The sequence below is a fragment of the Chlamydotis macqueenii genome, chromosome 1, assembly GCF_036417535.1.
Source record: "Chlamydotis macqueenii isolate bChlMac1 chromosome 1, bChlMac1.mat, whole genome shotgun sequence".
Lineage (NCBI taxonomy): Eukaryota > Metazoa > Chordata > Aves > Otidiformes > Otididae > Chlamydotis > Chlamydotis macqueenii.
The window spans coordinates 198,516,115-198,521,571 of record NC_141556.1 but is presented as its reverse complement, the minus strand read 5'-3'; the positions used below and the strand labels follow the sequence as shown (position 1 = coordinate 198,521,571).

The following is a 5,457-nucleotide window of genomic DNA, read 5'->3' as shown; positions in this document are numbered from 1 at the left end:
AAGTTATCTACACAGTGCATCTTGTGGTCATGGAGAGATTGAGTGGTGTGGTGCTGAGTGATACACAGTCTATTATTTATTTGCCTGGGTATAGCAAGTGGACAATGATTCCTGTTCTGCAGAAATGCATGTCACACACAGATCATAGTTTCAGCCCCATCAATCTCGTTTAGACCACTCCTATACCAGTAACCCCAGAGGAACAGGTCACTCATTCTAACTGGTTGATATGCTGGGTCTGTGGATGACAGCGTAGCTTCTGTGTCTTGCAGTTCTTGGGCTTCAGCTTCTACACGGTATCAGATGACCATGTATGGCGCTTGCCCCAAAGGGCTATCGTCTTAACTATTTATTACCTTTTATATTAAATCATTGATATAAGCTGGCAATGACTCTGCCATCACATGTCCTGAGGCCCAATCTCTTTCATGTCCCCCATCCCTGAGGCCAATCTCAATTTCTGTAACCCTCCAGCTTCCCACCCAAGTAATTTACAAAATAAAAAGAAACATTACTTGTGTTATGAGCTCATACTGTATTAATTTAGTCAGCTCAAGCTTGGTAGATGTAATCACAGCTCATCTATCTGGCAGTTCTTCCAGGTAGGCTACATTCAGTGGCACCTACCGTACATGGAAGTTCTTTGTTTAAGTTTTGCAAACAATGCAGGGAGACTTGTCTGCCCATCCTGAACTAGCTCAGCAATTACATTTACGTATCAGTGTTTCGTATGTCCTTTGTGAGGCCTGCAAAAGCATAAGAATTGCAGGCACTGGATAGGTCAGAGACATTGGGAAGGCAATTAGAAATAATACTTCTCTTAAGAAATTATCAGAGAATGCATCTGGAGCAAAAGTGGGAATCTGGGAAAAACAGATGACTATGACCATGGAAAATGGATTGTAGAGTTCCTTCAGAGGTGCAATGCTTACAGAAAAAAAAAGTATCTCTTTGATCAACATACCTAAAGTGCCCATGGCACAAAGCTCAGACAAAGAGCATTCTTTGTTAGCGGAAATTTATATTGTTTCACACACCAGCATTTCCCGAATAGAAAACAGATGTAGGAGATGGAGTTCATCAGAGCAAAGAATGCACAGAATCCTAGAAGGAGTCATTCCAAATGACAAATGGAAAAGTTCAGCAAGGTGCAGAACACTTATTTTACACACTAGAATAAATTATCATTTTGGTTTTGTTCTTAATCTCACCTAAAGATAATCCTGCCTAACAACGGATTCTTATGCAGTTTAGTCATTAACGCTGAAATATCAATGTCCATGAATTCGAGTCAGTATTGTAGTGAAGTGGGTTGCATGTTCCTGTATTTTCCTGACACTTTACTGAGTTAGATGTGCTTCTGTAACTGTGGCTAGCTATGATGCCATCTTAGATGTCTAAAATGGCAAGATTTGCAGAGATAGACACCAACTATTACACTTGGAGTAAATGGACATTTGGAAGGAGAATACAATTGTTGTTGTATGTCTGATCTAGACACAGCAGGCATCAAGATGGGAGTGATTGCTCCGAATGTAACATATTATTAAAATTTTGAGGGAGGAGGGTGTTGGCAAAGAGGGGTGAGACAATGATGGGAGTATAGATCAGATAGAGGTTGTTTACTTGTGTGGAAAGGAGATGGCTTAACAGTTGGTGAGATGTGAGAAAAAGTATAAAAATATTTAATAGTCATAAAATGTTTATTGAGTAAATACTCAGTCCTTGGTTTTTAATATTCTGAAAAGTTATGACTTTCAGTTCCCAGGCTTGTCTTTGAAGTTAAGTTGTAGGTCCTTCTTGAAGATCAGGTCTGAGGAGTTAGAAGAATTTTTCCTTGTCCCAGATGGGTGTCTAAGTTCTTCACTGACTACTCCTATGAGTTCATTCTGCTGTGGAGTAGTTTCACTTGCATCATCGCCGCAGAGCCATTTTAATGCCTCATGGAACAAAGTGGATCCATAGGTGTAGGATCCATAGATTCTGATGACTCAGTTGTGCAGCTTTTTTTTTTCTGTGTTTATAGTGATGTTCTACCATGCACATATCTATCTCAACAACATAAGGAACATCCTCATCAAAAAAAAAGGACATCTTCTAAGAGGTCAGAGTGAATGAACAACCTTTGAATGAAGAACCACATTATCACACAGAGACTTAGACTATAAAAATACCCTCACCAACCATCTATTTGTTGAAATCTGTACAGGAGGTCATTGATAATACCATAAACAGAAAGACGCCTGTAATTCCTATGATGTTTTCCTAGAATATTCCTTTCTTATTCACCTGTGAAGAGCTCCAGGTGTGCCAGACACAGTATCAGAAATAAACTTCCAGCAACAAATAATAAATGCAGTAAGATGATGCTAGGAATAAACACAAAACTTTCCAACACAATTCCCTTTACTCAGGGATTTTTTTTCACCATCTTGCCAGGTGAAAGAACTGCCATCTGCAGTTCTTTGCTATCCATCACTTCTTACCACTGTAAAACTGGCATAGTGAGATAAGCCTCAGCATAACGTGGAGCTGCTAAACACAGCAAGCTCACAGGTGAACCCTGGTATCTGGGTGCAAGATCAAGAAGTTGAACCTCAGCAGCTCGAACATCCCATTGCTCCTGTCGGTACTGGTGAGGATTTCGTGGACCACAGGGTTAGCACAGTCCTGCATGTTTCCTGTCCTTTGGTGTCTGAGGAGATATGAGGACTCTTGGAAACTTTTGGAAGGGAAGGCTTACACCAAGAGTGGTGTTAAAATCTCGGCCTCAACTTGCTACTCCTGCTGACCCCCCTCGGCCCTCCAAGCCAGGAGCGGGAGCGTTAGCTTCAGCAAGAGTTGGCGTGACTCACTAATTAACACCCCAGGAGGAAGTGTGAAACCCATCAAATACTATGAACTGCAAAAAGTAAGGACAGTAGATTTGTTCTCATACCACTTATGAGATTTTGGGGCAGACTGATCATTTCACCATTTCTGCTACTCAGCTACTAAATTTGTATGTGTGCACCAAAGAAGTCTGTGGAAGAAACATTTTCAGAATGTTGTGGTTTAAGAAATATGCTTCCCACCATCAGGTGAAACCCACCTGGTTTGATGACATCTTAGAGGAAGGAGAGTCATTGCTCATTAGTAGGGAGTATCCCACCTCCAGTAGTACTCTATCAAAAAGAAAGAGAGCTGGCAACATCTTCCAACAGCTTACATCTGATAAAATGAGCAGCGTTATCAGCCTCCCCAGACCAATAGCCTAGGCAATTAAAACAGGGATGGATGGCATCTTGCTTCCAGACTGGTCCCTCAGTTCTCTTATGTTCTTGGGTGGCAGCAGAAAACATAGTTTCCGAATCTCAGGTTGACTGGGGTTGAGAATCAATTACTTCCCTTTGCTTCTCTAAACTTGCATGTAACCATGTGTGCACATTCTTCAGGAGCACTGTGATCTATGAAATCCCTGGTGACCTACGCACTTACCAAAGGTTGAGAAAAATCCATGCCAAGTCAAAAATGTGAAAAGAAATTAAGACCTTTTAGATTGCAAGGTCTTGGATTTATAGCTTAGAGCAGTCATCCAGCTAATAATGCAGTAGATTTGGAGGTTTGTGTTTGTTTGGGTTTTTTATTATTTCCCAGAATTTAGGTTCAATTCTCCCATCTTGGGAAAAGCAGATCCAAGCTGCCAATGCCCAAGGGGTGAAAACTATCTGAGGAAAGGTCAGATTCACGTTGCTGCTTTAACCTCTCCATTTTAACCTTTCCAGCTCCATAAAGCATATCCATTTTTTATCACTTCTTCTGACTGCTGGTCAGAGATCTTTGTGATGGACTGCATGCTGTCAGGGCCTCTGTACTCAGTAAAAGCTGAATGACTTAGAGAGACAATTCACCCACTTTGTAGACTCCACATTAAACATAACAAATGCAGGTTCCCTAGGTAGCATTTAACATATGACACTCAAAAGGTCCCAAATGAATGTATAAGGCTGTGCTTTGGATATATGTGAATTTTTATACCACTGTCTTTCTACAATGACAAGCTTAGCTAGACAGACCAGACTCTGGAAGCCTGAAAATATTCAGTTCAACTGTAAATGCCGTAGGCAAATTGACTTTGCTCACTTCTTAGGAATGAAATGAGCTATGTAACTCATTAGTGTGAGGTTCTTCCAGCCCAGATGTGCAGAGGACAGCCATCTGCTGGATGTCTAAGTTAGTGAGCACATACTTGAGCCTTTGAAGACCTGTGGGTGTCAGCCAGGGTGGTGATCCATGCAGGATCTAGGGATTACACAATGAGCAAAGTCCACTTGAAATTTTGCCCTATTCACATTAGGCAAGTATCAGAGCTACTGAAATCACATACCTCACATCTGTTTTCCATGCAAATACTTCCTGTATGTAAGTGCCACTTTTGTCAGAACACTTACAAAAGATCCCTAGGAATGACCTGTAATCATGTCCCATGTAGAACTGCAGGAACTGGACTGATTTGCCCTTCTGAAGGTTCATTTATCTGAGTTAACATTGTTTTATTGTAATTGTTGCTCCAATGAGCAACTAGTCAAGTACAAGCTATGTTCAATTTCTTTTTTACAAGAATAGCTGGTGAAAATAGAGAGGAGAAATGTGCAGGGTTCCAGGGGAAACACACTCGCGGACACACGCAGACACACAATCGCGAAGTCCTGAGGACTGACTGGCCAGCCCAAAAGGTCACTGGAGAGTCCAGATTCTTGGAGCAGGCAGCATCCTGCAGCTTCAGCTCAGCATGCACAGTAAGATAAATCCCTCTGGCAGCTCCTGGCTACATCTTTTATAGATTCTGTGCTGCCAGGCCAAGTCTCTACCCATCCCAGCCAGACTCATTTTGGGGCTGGAAGACATGATCTCCTGAGTGGTGCATGCAGCTCCCTCTTCTGACTTCACCCTGCCCTTGGTCAGGTGAAGGGCCAAGGCACCCTTGCTCTCACTCATCGGTGCTGTGGAGCTGCAAGGTCTACTGAAATCTATTTGAGGAAATACAGCAGCCTCACATTGGTGACTACGTAACACATTGGAATAACAAAAGCAGACTTGGGCAATGAGAATACTCACCATAACAAACTGCCCTCCAGAGTTCCAAAGGAAATGTGGTTTTGGATATGTCCCTAACCAGCTACAGGCAGTTATGGTCTTAGCTGCATCTGCGCCTGACAGAGGAAAACAGCAGGCTGTGTGAAAAAAAAACATCGCCCGTCTTCTCTCCCTGTCCTTTTCACTATCAAAGTGCCCATTCATACGAGCATCCACTTGCTGCCGACCTTCTGCCAGCACCAACCCACTCCCCAGCTCACCCAGCCCACTCTGCTCGGCTCCCAGGCTCCTTGCCCTGGCTCCCTCACCCCAGCCCAATCTACAGAAGAGGCTGCTGCAGTTCTGTTTACCAGAAGCCCTAGGATTTCTGCTGATTTGGCG

The 5,457-nt window shown here is 42.7% G+C and overlaps 1 long non-coding RNA gene across 1 annotated transcript; it reads right to left on the bottom strand.

Moving 5' to 3' along the window:
* Nucleotides 1-1,690: 1,690 nt before the first annotated feature.
* Nucleotides 1,691-5,206, bottom strand: LOC147602384 (uncharacterized). The gene is made up of 3 exons (XR_015257869.1): nucleotides 5,098-5,206; nucleotides 3,092-3,164; nucleotides 1,691-2,123 (listed from the first exon to the last, which is right to left on the bottom strand). It is a non-coding gene; the product is annotated as an uncharacterized LOC147602384 (long non-coding RNA).
* Nucleotides 5,207-5,457: the final 251 nt, after the last annotated feature.